Source organism: Littorina saxatilis, linkage group LG4, assembly GCF_037325665.1.
Source record: "Littorina saxatilis isolate snail1 linkage group LG4, US_GU_Lsax_2.0, whole genome shotgun sequence".
NCBI lineage: Eukaryota > Metazoa > Mollusca > Gastropoda > Littorinimorpha > Littorinidae > Littorina > Littorina saxatilis.
In genome coordinates this window covers 35,871,878-35,888,762 of record NC_090248.1, presented here as the reverse complement: position 1 = coordinate 35,888,762, position 16,885 = coordinate 35,871,878, and positions in this window count along the sequence as shown.

Genomic DNA, 16,885 nt, shown 5'->3' with positions numbered 1-16,885 from the left:
CAATCATAGAGCAACATAGATCAACATACCTTGATATTTCGTCTTTGGAAAGACCGACCCGTAGCCTGACCTTTCCACCAAGGAAGGCATTCTCGCCGCCTGCTTTGGTCTGGCTTGAATCCACAAAATATAACAGAAGTTCGATGACAGTAACGCTGCACGCCATTTTTGATCTTCGAATTCGAATTTGACTGAATACACTCAAAACTTTTGCACGAACCCCTTTCATTGGATGAAGTTTGGCAGACTTTTGCAATTTGCCTTCTGATTGGATCTCTTTTTTTGTGTGATTGGTTCTCTTAAAGGGAAGCAATCGCTGTTAAAATCATATTTCTGAATGTGTTGTTGCTTCCCTTCAATCGGGATTGGCTCCTTGACGAATAGAGGATCATAGAGTGATACAGCTGTGAAAAATGTACGTTGAAAATAAAATGCTTTGCAATAATGCCCATCACGATCACGAAAACAAATGACGATCACGATCACGAGACTTGATTTTTTTGTCATCACGGATCACGGGCAAAGTCCCATCACGATCACAGAAATGGAAATTTCGGCAATCACGGTCACAGAAAAGTCAAAAAACGCCAATCACGATCACGATTTTAAACCCTTTGGGGCCCTCAACAATGGAAACATTTTCACATACAAATCCAAAAACAAAAAGACTTCATTTTCACATGCAGTAAAACTGTTTTCTCTGGATATCCACAATTATGCGAACCGTAGACATAGCGTTTTAAGAAAATCTTGTTTTACCAGATCTGTAATGACGCAAATTTACGGAGTTTAATCATATGCATACCGAAAAATTATGACCATAATTTATTTTGTTAGTGAAGGGCTCAGAGAACGTCCAACATTCGGCATTACATTGAAAAAAGCGTTCCAAAGATCATGCGTGGGAGAAAAATGTGCCTTCTGAATGCAAGGACATGCACCTCATGGTCTTCGGACCCGCTAAAACTCCATTGAGGGGGTCCTTGGACTGTAAAGTTGGGGTCCAAGGACACACTATGCGGAACTTCTGTTGGGAACCTTGAACTCCACTGTGTAACTCTGTGTGTGTGTGTGTGTGTGTGTGTCTCATTTAGCTTTCTCTGCCTCGTATTCTCTATCTGTCCCTGTGTCTCTCTCGTCCCATTTCGTGACTTTCTTTCGTCCTCTTTGGACAACTCGCCGGTTACCGTCTCACAATTGCGCTTACCCCACACCTCTGTCTGTATCTATCTGTCTTTCTGTCTGTCTGTGTGTCTGTCAGTCTCTCTCTATCTCTCTCTCGATGTCGGTCATCCGTCTCACTCAGTGTCTCTTTCTCTCTATCTGTCAGTATGTCTGACTGTCCGTCTCTCTCTCAGTCTCTCTCTCGATGTCGGTCATCCGTCTCAATGTCTCTCTCTCTGTCTCTCTGTCTGTCTCTATCTCTCTCTGTCTGTCCGTCTCTCTCTCTCTCTCTCTCTCTCTCTCTCTCTCTCTCTCGATGTCGGTCATCCGTCTCACTCAGTGTCTCTTTCTCTCTATCTGTCAGTATGTCTGACTGTCCGTCTCTCTCTCAGTCTCTCTCTCGACTGATGTCGGTCATCCGTCTCAATGTCTCTCTCTCTCTGTCTCTCTGTCTGTCTCTATCTCTGTCTGTCTGTCCGTCTCTCTCTCTCTCTCTCTCTCTCTCTGTCTGTCTGTGTCTCTCTCTGTCTGTGTGTGTCTGTGTCTCTCTCTGTCTCTCGGTCCCAGTCTGTGTCTGTGTCTCTCTCTCTGTCTCTCTGTCTGTCTCTCTGTCTCTGTCTCTCACTGGTATTGTCTGTCTGTCTCTGCGTCTCGCCCTTCCAGTTCGTTACTTACTTACACCTTCTCAGGACCACTCCAGTGCCACTAGAATCCCGCTAACCCCACTTCAGCGCCGCCCCCGAACACTAAAACCAGACTGGGCAAACTAACACTGCTCTCACACGCAGAAGAGCACAAGGTGGGGACAGCACTCCAAACGCTCTGTCAATCTGCAAAGAAGCCCGGCGTTACATTTCTTCTGCTTTGGACCCCCCCCCCCCCCCCTATTCCCAAACTCTCTCTTCGAGACAGCTGAAGAAGAGAGAAAGAGAGACATAAATAAATCGTCTGCCGAGAGAGAAAGACATTGTCTGCTGAGAAATAGAGACGACACGCCAACGCTCTTTCAATCCCTAAAGAAACTGTTACATTTCTCCTGCTTTGGAAAACTCTCTCTCTGTCTCATTACACCCAGAGATAGCAAAAGAGAAGAGAGAGAAAGAGAAAAAGAAATCGTGGGGTAAGAGAAAGAGAAATTGTCTTTCAGATTAAAGGTAGGACTCCAAAAAGCTCCGTCAAGTAAATCAATTGTTGCATTTCTCCTGTAGCCTCGGAAAAATTCACCACTCTATACTCTCACAGAGACCGTTGAGAAACCGCGAAAGAAGGACAGAAATCGTTGTTTGAGGAGAGAGAGACACTGAGAGAGAAAGAAATCGTGCACTGGAAGATACGGAAAAGAATTCGTCAGCGGAAAGAGAGACAGACAGAAAGAAAAGAAATCACGAGGCTGACAGATAAAGACAGCACCAACTCTTGAAGTCTTGGAGACTCAATCCTGGCAGTGTCTACGCCGGGTGGCGTGGCAGTGTGAGACTGAAGAAGACGTGGAAGGAGAAAGACTTCCCGCCCCCCCACTCGGAGGAGCGGAGTGCGCCAGTGAGTGAGTGAGTGAGTGGCATGGCTGAGTGAGAGATCAAGCAAAACCTATCGGCCGCCCACCTCTCCGCGAGTCTTCCGTGTGTCAGTGGCAATAGTACCTGCGCTATTATCGGACAGCTACTAAAAGTTCTCGAACCGGGTAAATTTATTGCCTGCCTATTTCAGCTTCGTGTGTGTGTTTGTTTGTGTCTGTGTGTGACTTGCCTTCCTGCGTTGTTTTGCATTTTTGGACTTCTGTGGCTTCTACGCTGTTTCGCTCTTTTGGACGTTTTTGCTTGCAACATCGTTCTATATTTTTGGACATATTTGCTTTCCACGTTGTTTGGCATTTGTGGACGTTTTAGTTTGCAACGTTGTTCTGTGTTTTTGGAAATATTTTCTTTCTACGATGTTCCGCATTTTTTGATGTCTTTGCTAGCTATACGTTCCGCATTTTTGGACTTCTTTGGATTTTTCCCAGTCAGTGTTTTCTGTGATTATTTATTTGTTGTCGGTGCCTGTGCGATCACTTGTGACGTGTTCTTCTTGCCAGTCAGTAAGTAAGGAGTGGGTTTTGTTTATCAATGTGTGGCTGTTGTGCGTAAAAACAAATGTAAACCTACTCCAAGCTTTCACTGTTTTCGTTCCATCTTTCCCTTTTTACATTTAGTCAAGTTTTGACTAAATGTTTTAACGTAGAGGGGGGAATCGAGACGAGGGTGTGGTGTGTGTGTGTGTGTGTGCGTGTGTGTATAGAGCGATTCAGAGAAAACTACTGGAACGATCTTCATGAAACTTGACATGAGAGATCCTGAGTATAGTATCTCCAGATGTTTTTTTCATTTTTTGATAAATGTCTTTGATGACGTCATATCCGGCTTTTTGTGAAAGTTGAGGCGGCACTATCACGCTCTCATTTTTCAACCAAATTGGTTGAAATTTTGATCAAGTAATCTTCGACAAAGCCCGGACTTTGGTATTGCATTTCAGCTTGAAGGCTTAAAAATTAATTAATGAGTTTGCTCATTAAAGTTGTCATTAAAATCGATTTTTCGCAAACAGATTTAAAATTGATTGCATCGTATTCTTCATCACATTCTGAATTTAAAAATATATACATATGTCATGTTTACTCCTAAAATGTGATCACAATTAACGAAAATAGATTAATTAATCTTACGATTAAAATTTAAGAAATCGATCTAAAAATGATTTCATCTTATTCTTTATCATTTCCTGATTCCAAAAACATATAGATATGATAGGTTGTACTCAAAACAAAGCTCAGAAAGTTAACAAGAATACAGAAAAGCGCGCTTTCCTGCTTAGCACAATACGCTACCGCACTAATCTGGCGTGTCAATATCACTACGTTTTGCACGTGGGAGGTGAGCGATTTCCTTCACGCGGGGATTGACGAAGCTGTACTGTCTTGGTGAAACAATACAGTGCGTTCAGTTTCATCCCGTGAGTTCGACAGCTTGACTAAATGTAGTAATTTCGCCTTACGCGACTTGTTTTTTTCTTCTTCTAGGACTAATCTTCTCGCCAGAACACGCATGCTTCAGTTATTTCTCTGTCTCATGCCCACGTACGTACGGTGTTAGAAGGCAAAACGTGGAAAGTCAGTGGAACATTGTGATTTCAAAGCTCAGGGTGGTATACATGCATTGTTCGCAGAGCACCTTGTTGTGACCGCGTTACAGACCCCAACAGGAAGATTAGCTAGCAGCGGATTCAGCCGAGCGTGATGATCCGCCAAAGATGGATTTGGTGTTCAATGAAGCGTGACTGATTATGACACGGCTGGCAGTGTGGAGTATTAGTCTGGAATGTGAGGGCTGCTCCCATAACGGTAACATGCAGTGAAAGGATGTTTTGCTTTTTTGTGTGTGCAACAAGCTGTCTTACTGTCTCTGTTTTTCTGCCTCTGCATGTGTCTCCTTGCTTCGTCATTGTCTCTCTGGGCCTTTGTCTCTCTCTCTCTCTCTCTCTCTCTCTCTCTCTCTCTCTCTCTCTCTCTCTCTCTCTCTCTCTCTCTCTCTCTCGCTCGCTCGCTCTCTCTCTCTCTAGTTTTATCTTTGTTATGTTTTTTTTTCTCACACTAACAAATAGTCTTCTTTTGCACTACAATATCTTAATTTCAATAAATTGAGCAACTCCCTTTTGGCAAAATTTTATGTATCTGGGCCTGAAGTCAAAATGAATAAACCTTTGCTTTGCCGCCCGCCCCCATCTCTGTCTCTGTCTTGTGCCTCTAATCTCTGTTTCTGTGACTGTGTCTGTCTGTCTGACTGTCTGTCTGTCCTTTGCTTTGCCGCCCGCCCCCATCTCTGTCTCTGTCTTGTGCCTCTAATCTCTGTTTCTGTGACTGTGTCTGTCTGTCTGACTGTCTGTCTTGCTTGCTCTCTATCTCTCCCCCCACCTCTCTCTCTGTTTACAATTTCTCAACATTTCAAGGGCATTATCCAATGAAAAAATCCCAGCCCCCTGAGACCATTTCTTGTGCTTCGTAACGGGCACACATTGTTGCGACAATTTAGCTTCAAACTCATGTTGTATATATCTATTTATAGTGCTAGATTGATCTGTCGATCGGTCTGTTTGAATGTCTGTCCATTTATTTATATGTTTGTCTTTCTGTCGATGGGTTTATCTGGCTGTCTATATTGATCTTTCTGTCTATCTATCTATTTGCGTATTTATGTATGTATCGGGTACGTATCTATCCACATATCTACGTACCTAAATATATAGGGGAAAGTCGCTAAACCTGGAACAGTTAAGGAGAAACAGCCGTACCAGACAAAAAAAATGGATATTGCAAAGCGTTCTTTATATTGTCACATACTAGACTCTATCAGTAAATAAACGAACCAATATAAAATAAAATAAAAGTCACGCAACTCATCAGACTGATCATAATAAAAATGTCTGCATTTGTTCCAGGTTGGACGCCTGGGTGTGTAAAGGGGAACACTGTGTTGTCAAACTCGGAACACATACAAACACACCCTGACTCTCTTTCTAGCTCTGTCTGTGTCTCACACACACACATATACACCCACACACTCATTCACACACAAACAAGCACACATTGCCACACACACAAGATAAATAAATACGTCATAACATTTTGATTAAGCCATTTTATGTAAATGTCTTTTTTTCAACATCATATTTTGATTTTTACCAAGGAAATAACAAATCGGATAACAATTTAAGCCTTAAATGTAAAACAAAAAGATAAATAAGGGCTAGGTCTAAAAAGGACTGAAAAACAAAACCTTAAAAAAAAGGAAAAAAATAGGCAAAAAAACGATTTCGCAGACATTGTCCTTTGTCTTCTACTGTCAACGCAGTCATCGTGTGATTACTGTGTGCACTTCTGGCACTATAACATATCCTCAGGGGAGTTGGTGCCACACATGAAGCCGTACCACGAAATTTCGCAGCTTCATTTATACCCCTCTTCTGTTGACAAATAATGATAAAAGGGCTACCTGCCCAGTTTTTGCTTGTAAGGAGAAGATTGTTTTTTTCGTTATGATCTCTTCGACGAGCTTGTGGTTGTGCGTTGCAGGACATCAGCAGCAGGTAAGCTTACATTTGCTGCTGACACCAAGCAATTATAATGACCAGAATCTCCATGTTCAGAGAACAAAACGACGATGGGGGTGACGTTGGCAAATTTATTTCAGCTTCAAGAATACTATTGATTAGTTCTTGTTCTATCTGTGGTGTTAATGTAGAAGGTCTTCCTGTGAACTTTACTTCTTCTTTTGCAAATTATTTGTTTGTTTTCTTCTAAGTGACTTTTAAGAGTTGTGACAGTAACACCATATGCTCTTGATGCGCAACGCAAACCCATATCTCCGGTTTTCACTGCCGACAAAGCGCAGCCCATTTCTTCTGGTAACCACCGCCGTTCGGGTCTCATAATACTGTCAAACAAATCAATCAATCATTCAATAAAATTTATAAATAGAAAGGAAAAACACAACAAAACCGAAAAGAGAATTGAATACGTGAATAAAACAGCAGTGTTCTGTTTATTGTTTGATGAGGGTAAGATGGAACAGAATGCGGCAAAGCTGGAACACTGTTCCATGTTTGCCTCTCTTATGTGTTCCATCATTGCCGCATGGCACCTGCATGTATTTCGCGTTTTTCTGTTGGATACACGTGACGTTTCAAATCTTTTTTCCCGTTCAAGTTATTGCAAATCTATGAAAGTTTATCACAGCAATCAACATTTTACGTGAACGTATATAGATAAAGAGTAATAATACGAATTGTAGACGGTAGAAATAAGAAGAAGAAGGAAGAAAAGTTTAAAAAACGTACCATTTTTTTTTTGTTTTTTGCCGCGGTAGTCATTTTCTTTGCTGGAATAATATCAAGGAATGTCACTAGACATTTCTGCAAAACAATTGTTCATGAATTGTTCCCCGTTGATCGCATATCGAGGTGTTCCAAGTTGGCCGACTGTTCCGGGATTGGCGACTTTCCCTTACGTATCTCTATACGTGTCTACGTATGTATCTGTCTACGTATCTATACATCTATCTGTTAGAAAATGCACAGTATTCCTGAAGTAATTCTAGAAAATGAGTGTGTGTGTGTGTGTGTGTGTGTGTGTGTGTGTGTGTGTGTGTGTGTGTGTGTGTGTGTGTGTGTGTGTGTGTATGTGTGAATTGACGCAGGCGCTCGCGCGTGCTTGCGTGTGTATGTCGGTCAGTTTGTCTGTCTGTGCGTACTTTCGTGTGTGTGTGTTTTCCTAAATTTAGTGCGCTCTGATATTGAATCAGTTCAGTGCGAAACAAAAAGGACAATGGAATGTTATAACCGCTCGAAGGCAGAAAGAAGAATTTTTATAACCCCCTGAGGCGTCCTTTTCCTTCATTCACCCTCAGTTTACAACTCTTACCTCTGTTTATCATCACAGTTGTAAAATCCCCACGGGGCACTTCAGCAGGTACGCCAGATCTGGATATCAGGCAGCCTTTGTCAGTGTGTCATTGTTTTATTCCACTCTTAAAATGTGTCAAGATCACGCAGAAGCAAAAGGTTCATTTTTAGCCAAAAGTGTTAAAGGCTTGTTGAAAACCGGCACGGTTGGCCTAGTGGTAAGGCGTCCGCCCCGTGATCGGGAGGTCGTGGGTTCGAAACCCGGCCGGGTCATACCTAAGACTTTAAAAATTGGTAATCTAGTGGCTGCTCCGCCTGGTGTCTGGCATTATGGGGTTAGTGCTAGGACTGGTTGGTCCGGTGTCAGAATAATGTGACTGGGTGAGACATGAAGCCTGTGCTGCGACTTCTGTCTTGTGTGTGGCGCACGTTATATGTCAAAGCAGCACCGCCCTTCGTGGTCGGCTGGGCGTTAAGCAAACAAACAAACAAACAAACAAAAAAAGCTTCTTGAAAGCTTCAGGGTGATGTCGTGATAACGTGACTCTTGATTTTGCTGAGCCTTGATACATTTTAAGAAGAGAATAAATGAAGTTCCAGCAAAATCAAGGTAACTTTATTTTTCCAAGATTTGTTTTCTTTCAATTGTCTGTTCCAGTCTAAAACGTGACAAGGCTAAGCACAACCAAGAGGTTTATTTTTGGCAGTATTTTTTATTTAAAAAAAATTAAAATGGATCCAAGTAGAGAAGAAAAATTAACCACTTGATTTCGTTCGGTCTTGGCACATTTTAAGAATGGAATCAAACAATGTTTCTTGTCTGCAGCTATATCTACATCGTTCGTGTTTTTGGATATTTGTCTCTAGTATTTAGATTAACCACACTGCGTTTTCAATCAGGAAATTCCTTCCACTGGAGAAAGCAACACAGACACAGACACACTCACAGACACACTCACACACACACACACACACACACACACACACACACACACACACACACACACACACACACACACACACACACACACACACGGACACACACACACACACACACTTACACACACACACACACACACACAGCGCACACACCACCACCACCACCCTTATTATCCCCCCCCGCCCCCATTCCACCCCCACCGCCAGTGCTCTTGAACTCGCCGTGGATCGCAAAATCAGTCTGGATCGCTTTATCTAGCGATTGTCTCACCGCAGTCGCCGTGCATAAGAGCAACAAAGCAACAAACACACGCGAACGAAGCGCCCGAACCATCACAATTTCTTACAACTGACGAAAAAGCGAGACTTTTGGCACAAAAACCTCCACGAGTTTCACCAACTTGCGATACGCTTCTTGTGGTTTAAGATATCGGAAGAAAACGCCTCTGTCTTGTCTCTGTGTTGTCTGCGAGATATTGTTCCCAGATATTTTTGGTCTTTTCTCTGTGGTTTTTTTCCCTTCTTTTTCTCATGTTTTTAAGTTTGTTCGTTTGTGTGTGTGTGTTTTAGAACTGTTTTTGTCAGTCTTTTTTTTAATTTCTTTTCATTTTTATTTTATTTGCATTTTTATTTATTTTCAGCTTACATTTCTTCTCATATAATATACTCACTATAAGGCATGTATTTGTGATTGTGAGGGAAAAAACCACCCCGTTTCGTGCTTTTACATAACGCTTGTAATGATTTTTGTTTCTTGCCCTGTTTCCTGTCTTTTAACAAATGTATTTCTTCAGTAACCCCTGCTTCTTCTTCCTCTTATTCTTCTGCACGTACATTTGTGACCCTCCACCACGGAATGAGTCACATGTCACCTTTGCATGATTTTCATATTTTGACATTTTCCTAAAGAGTTTTTTATGCTCTATCCAGTGGTGAAAACCGTTTTAGAAAAGAGCGAAAACTGTTTGAGTTATAAGCCTGTGACTAAGGTGACCCTCACACTGTTAGCAGACACTCCCCGGACTTATATTAAACCAAGCGCAGAACCGCGCGAGGTGACATGCGACTCATTTCGTGATGGAGGGTCACATTTACTCGTTAAATGATTCTTTTTGTGTGTGTCAGACAAAGCCAGCTTTGTGTTGTAACACAATATTTGAGTACAGTACTGTGCTTTTGTTTACGTTTTGCTTGTTTTTTCTATTGGTTAAGTTTCTCTCTTTTACCCTCAGTGGTGTCGGAAGAAACGGTCGTAAGGTGCATAAGTTTATTCCCGTAGAAACCGATCTTCCGTGTGTGCGTTTGAGTACCTAACTCAGTTTTATTTTTGTTATCGGAATAGGTAGCTAGTTTGTGTGTTAAGTTCTTTTGATCGTTCGTTTGCTCCTTCGTTAGTTCATTAGCGAGTCATTTTTGTTGCTGTGTAGTTGTTGCGTGATTGTGGTCATGGTTCTTGATTTGTGTTTTAGCAACCCTTTCTATTAGGATTGAATGGTGACTATTGAATGCATTCTTTTTTTCGTTATGTATCGTATATTTATTTATTTAATTATATAATTATGTATATCTTAAAGGTCCTTGTCTACATTTTTATACCGAAATCGCCATTTGACCATTAAAATGCTGAGTCTATTATCTACAAATATCAACAATACACCCCCTTTCAATCAGGAGAGACGAAGCCAGTGTAGCCGTTTGAAAATTCATTGTAGTATTCCAGCGTAGTACTCATAGTAGGATATCCTTATTTGGAAAATGCCAAGCGCAAAACTCCTCTCAAATCCCGTGCATTTCGTGCGTTTAAAAAAAAAGCGTGGACAGTTCTTCAGTGTCAAACTGTTGCTGCACTTGTTTGGGCGTGGCTATAAGCATAGTGACATGAATTTGATTGGTCAGTATTTTTAGGCAAAGCACATGTTCTCGGCAAACAGAAAACAAAATATTGGAAGCGTGAGTCACGCTACCCAAAAATAAAATCTTTTTTTACATATATTTTTTTTCTATAACTTTTTCCCCCATGGTTCATTCATCATTTGACATAATTTTGTATCGAAATCTAACCATAAGATTATTGAAAAAAAGCAAAAATGTAGACGACCACCTTTAATGCATTTATGTATTTATTCATTTATTTGTTTATTTAGTAATACCTTTTTTGGGTTGATTTAAGTATTGGTTAATTCACTTCTCTATAATAAAGCACGCACAAAAATAGTAGCTCCATTTGGCAGGTTGTACAACTACTTAGTCTACTAATATTCATAAAAGCCATCGTCATTGTTGCGAGTCTCCCCCCTCCCCCCCCCCAAAAAAAAAAACAAGTCGCGTAAGGCGAAAATACAATATTTAGTCAAGTAGCTGCCATTTTTCAGCAAGACCGTATACTCGTAGCATCGTCAGTCCACCGCTCATGGCAAAGGCAGTGAAATTGACAAGAAGAGCGGGGTAGCAGTTGCGCTAAGAAGGATAGCACGCTTTTCTGTACCTCTCTTTGTTTTAACTTTCTGAGCGTGTTTTTAATCCAAACATATCATATCTATATGTTTTTGGAATCAGGAACCGACAAGGAATAAGATGAAAGTGTTTTTAAATTGATTTGGACAATTTAATTTTGATAATAATTTTTATATATTTAATTTTCAGAGCTTGTTTTTAATCCGAATATAACATATTTATATGTTTTTGGAATCAGCAAATGATGGAGAATAAGATAAACGTAAATTTGGATCGTTTTATAAATTTTTATTTTTTTTTACAATTTTCAGATTTTTAATGACCAAAGTCATTAATTAATTTTTAAGCCACCAAGCTGAAATGCAATACCGAACCCCGGGCTTCGTCGAAGATTACTTGACCAAAATTTCAACCAATTTGGTTGAAAAATGAGGGCGTGACAGTGCCGCCTCAACTTTCACGAAAAGCCGGATATGACGTCATCAAAGACATTTATCAAAAAAATGAAAAAAACGTTCGGGGATTTCATACCCAGGAACTCTCATGTCAAATTTCATAAAGATCGGTCCAGTAGTTTAGTCTGAATCGCTCTACACACACACACAGACACACACACACACACACACACACACACACATACACCACGACCCTCGTCTCGATTCCCCCCTCTACGTTAAATTATTTAGTCAAAACTTGACTAAATATAAAAAGACAATAAAAACATTGTTCTTTTTGATCAAGGTCAAAAAATAAAAGAAGTCCTGGGATAGGTTGGGCCGGTAGGGGGAAAGTGCGGGAACATTTGTGACCCTCCATCACGAAATGAGTCGCATGTCACCTCGCGCGGTTCTGCGCTATAGGTTTAATAATTATAAGTCCGGGGAGTGTCTGCTAACAGTGTGAGGGTCACCTTAGTCACAGGCTTATAACTCAAACCGTGTTCGCTCTTTTCTAAAGCGGGTTTCACCACTGGATAGAGCACAAAAAACTCTTTAGGAAAATGTCAAAATATGAAAATCATGCAAAGGTGACATGTGACTCATTCCGTGGTGGAGGGTCACATTTATGGATTTCTAGTTGGTTTCCATAGAAGGGCAATTCACCAGACTTTAACACCCTTTGAAAGTCAAAATTCAGTTCGTCGAAACTGAGTTGTAGGGGATTTAGATTAACGGAAAGATAAAGGGATAGGGTGCGCTGATTGGGTATTACTGTTTATCGTCTCTTCAGTAGTTGATGCTGTTCGAGACTGAGGGTGTGCTGACACAGATATGGAAGTGTATAATTAGTCAGAGGGATTTACAAAAGTAGAAAGGTCCAAGGTGGAGAGCGGTCGAGCTTGACTTAATCCTTTGTGTCTACTCCAATCTGACTGTTACTCACACGCCTCTCGCCTCTAAACACACGGCGGTTCAATCGGACATTGCATCACCGAGGTTTGGTTATGAGTGTAGCTCACACAGGATCCCGTTTGGAATAAGGTCAATGCTTTTCTCGCTAAAAGTAGGACTTTTCACACGCTAACAGCTAAAACCTTATGATGGACGTATCTTTTTCCTCTTCTGCGTTCATGGGGTGTGCATCCCACGTATACACAAGATCCCGTTTGGAATAAGGTCAGTGCTTTTCTCGCTAAAAGTAGGACTTTTCACAAGCTAACAGCAAAGACCTTATGATGGAGACCGTCTCTTTTTCCTCTCCTGCGTTCAAGGGCTGCAACTCCCACGTACACTCGTGTTTTGCACGAGCGTGTTTTTACGTATGTGACAGTTTCCGCCCGCCATGTAGGCAGCAATACTTCATTTTTTGTCAAAAAAAAAAAATAAAAAAAATAAAAATTGGGGGGGGGGGGGGCAATGGAGATTTGTTTCACTGTCTTTGCTCACAGGAAAATGACGATAAATGAAATACCTGTTGACAGGTGACATTGTAATCATGTAAGCGATTTGTTCGTTTGTTTCTTGTTGTTTCTTGTCTCGAGAACCGAGGGGGTCAAGCGAGACCGATCTTATTCTCTGTTTTGTTCTCGGCCATCTCTAAAAACTTTTACATTTAAGGCGTATCACAGTTTATGGTGGAGTCACACCAAGACAACGCACGGCCAAGCGCACTGAAAATGAATCAAAAATGGAAAATAATGATCAGTGCGTCGTTGTGTGACCGCGGTTTTGTAGAAGCACATTTTTGTGCATGCTCAAAAAATCCCAACGCACACGCACTGGCCCAAATCGCAATTTTTCGCGATATTTTCAGTGCACTGGCCGTGCGTCGTCTTAGTGTGACTCCGCCATTTAGGTAGAAGGCTCCCTTATAAACGATCGTGTCGATGCACACCAGCACAACTCTCTGTCCAGGCTATCACATGGGGCAAGATCCTCCTTCCACTTGGGCACGCATTCAAAATCAACAGTCGGGCTTTTTTTCTGTGCAGAGCAGCATTTTTATTACCTTATGATGGACGTATCTTTTTCCTCTTCTGCGTTCATGGGGTGTACATCCCACGTATACACAAGTTTTGACTAAATGTTTTAACATAGACGGGGAATCGAGACGAGGGTCGTTGTGTGTGTGTGTGTGTGTGTGTGTGTGGGTGTGTGTGTCTGTGTGTGTGTGTGTGTGTGTGTGGGTGTGTGTGTCTGTGTGTGTGTGTAGAGCGGTACATAGAAAACTACTGGACCGATGTTCATGAAACTTTACATGAAAGTTCCTGGGTATGATATCCCCAGACGTTTTTAATTTTTTCGATAAATGTCTTTGATGACGTCATATCCGGCTTTTTGTAAAAGTTGAGGCGGCGCTGTCACACCCTCATTTTTCAATTAAATTGTTTGACATTTTGGCCCAGCGATCTTCGACAAAGGCCAGACTTTGTTATTGCATTTCAGCTTGGAGGCTTACAAATTAATTAATGAGTTTGGTCATTAAAAATCTGAAAATTGTCATTACGATTTTTTTTTATAAAACGATCCAAAATCAATTTCATCTTATTTTTCATCATTTTCTGATTAACAAAAACGTATAAATATGTTATATTCGGATTAAAAACAAGCTCTGAAAATTTAAAATGTGAAAATTATGATTAAAATTAAAATTTCCGAAATCAATTTAAAAAACAATTTCATCTTATTCCTTGTCGGTTCCTGATTCCAAAAACATATAGATATGATATGTTTGGATTAAAACATCGAACGCAGAAGAAGAAGAAGAAGAAGTTTGGATTAAAAACAAGCTCAGAAAGTTAAAACAATAGAGATACAGAAAAGCGTGCTATTCTGCTCAGCGCAACCACTACCGCGCTATTCTGGCTTGTTAATTTCACTGCCTTTGCCACGAGCGGTGGACTGACGATGCTACTAGTATATACGGTCTTGGTGAAAAAATGCAGTGCGTTCAGTTTCATTCTGTGAGTTCGACAGCTTGACTAAATGTTGTATTTTAGCCCCACGCGACTTGTTTTATTGTAATGAAGGTGTACGAATTCACCAGTTTCCGTAACTCGTATGTCTTTTTGACATCTATTTGGTCTCCCTTTCGACTTTGTACTCAATGTTACAGTTTTGATTTATGCTGTTGTCTTCTTGATTTTTTCCCCTGCCAGCCATCTTCCAGATATGCAAACCTTTTCTGTCACTTTACTGTGCTTTATTCTTTGCGTAAGATTGTGTGTGTGTGTGTGTGTGTGTGTGTGTGTGTGTGTGTGTGTGTGTGTGTGTGTGTGTGTGTGTGTGTGTGTGTGTGTGTGTACATGTGTGTGAAAAGACCCCCAAATATGCACCAGAATTAAAATAAGTAAGTAAGTGAATAAATGAATAAATAAATAAAGACAGAAAAAATAATGAAAAAACAACTAATATTAATTCGGACTTTGAGAATACCAGGTTTCTACCCACGGTTCCTGTTTTTGAGTGAATACGTAATATATCTGATTGTTCTGTTAATAAAAAATGTTGCTGTAATAATCGCACTTAAACCGTATGTTATAGCTTTTGATTATGTGTTTTATCTGAACCGGGCTTGGCTTCAAGTGTAAAAGAAACTAAAAAAAAATGCCTATTATCTGTTTTACGCTGGGAGTTGTTTTCACGGGAAAGAGTGTACCTTTGAAGTTGTTAGTTCTTTCAAGCAGTCAGTAGAATTCAATTCAATTCAGTTTAGGCTATGTTAGTTCAATATTATTTTATTATGTGAATTTTGCGCAATAATAAAAAAACAAGAAAAGTAGATTTTTTGGAACGTTTGATTGGGAAAAAACAACACGTTCAAAAAAAACTTCGACCTAACGTCCTTTAACGTTGACCAACAAGAGACACCACAGAACAAAACAGAAATGTTGCTTTGACTTATTTTAGAATGTTCCGAAGATGGTCGTAGCAATGACCGTATCCCATAATGTATACATTGAATGTAGTAGTACATACAGACATTTGATCTGTTGAGTTTTAATGTTGGTCAATCATGCCTCTGCGTCGGAAGAAAACAGATCGGTAGGTGGTTCACCTTTTTAGATTTATCACTTCTTTGCGACACATTTTAAACCGAGATGATCTCTCTCAACTGTTAGTGACAGGCGATAAGTACACACAGTTATAACGATGCTTCGCTGGCCAGGAATGCTGTATCATGACAAACGAGGGAAATACTAGTCTGTACCTAATTTGCATGGACACCGTGGTATTATACGCACTTCAAACAAAGAAAGTCTTGTTTTGTAGCAGAAAGCGTAGTGCAGTGATATCTCTTTGTTGGTAGTTGTTTTTTAAAACAAGGTTTGTCATGTCTATGGCCCTATTTTTTTTCACTCTTATTGTTATCTTTGATGTAGAAGTGATTGTTGTTTTTGTTTGTTGGTGGTGTATCCGTGTGTATAATATCAACTTTTAATCATCGATTGCTTGCTTAGTCGATCTATTGACTGACCGATTGTATGATTAGTTGCTTGAGATTTATGGTCTCATTCACTTATTTGTGTATTAGCTTGTCCATCTCTGAGGTTGTTCCTTGAGTATCATTAGTTTACTTATGTATTTATTTATTTGTATATTTTTGGGGGTTAAATTACAGCGTTTTTATTTATATATTTCCGCATTTATTTATTATTTAATGATATTTATTCATCTATTTATTCAATTATTTTGAGGGTATTTATTTATTTATTTATTTTTCTTTCTTTCTTTCTTTCTTTCTTTCTTTCTTTCTATATAATTTTTGTGTTCATGTATTACTTAACTTTATGTAATTATATTTATTCATGTACTTATTCATTAGTTTTAAGCGTATTTATTTATTTATTTATTATTTTAATTAATTTATCTTTTCCTTTATTTTCAGTATACACCCGTTCCCAATCAACGACCTTAGCGTGATACAGACCAATAATCCGGGTATAACGAACCCCTACCCAGAACCAACAAAACGACTCCAATCTGTAGACACTGTAAAGCGAACCGCAGCAGACGACGTAGCCTGTACTTCACCAGTGTCTCCTATAACTCCTAGGCTGTGGGATTCCTGCACAAGAAGGAGAGAGAGAATGAAAGTCAATCGGGCATTCCTGTTCAGGGGGAGCTAATGAAAGTCAATCAGTCGCTTGATCCTAAACGCCGCACCCCCCTGCCTCTCCCGAGCCCAGCAGCGCACACACCCCAGCCAGGTTTGCGCTCGACAAACACGCGCGCATACCTGCCCGACGTCCCCGCCGTCCCGACAATCACGTGACCTGTGACGTCGTGCCGCGCACGCCCAGTGAAGAGTTCCCACCGAGTTCCAATCATGTCCTCCTCCCCCCACCCCCTCCTCCTCCTCCAACGCCCCGACAGTGACGTGAGTCCTGGTTGAAAACAAAAGTACGAGGCACATGCTGTTGCGGGTTGAGTCTGTCGTGCTGGATTTCTTTCTC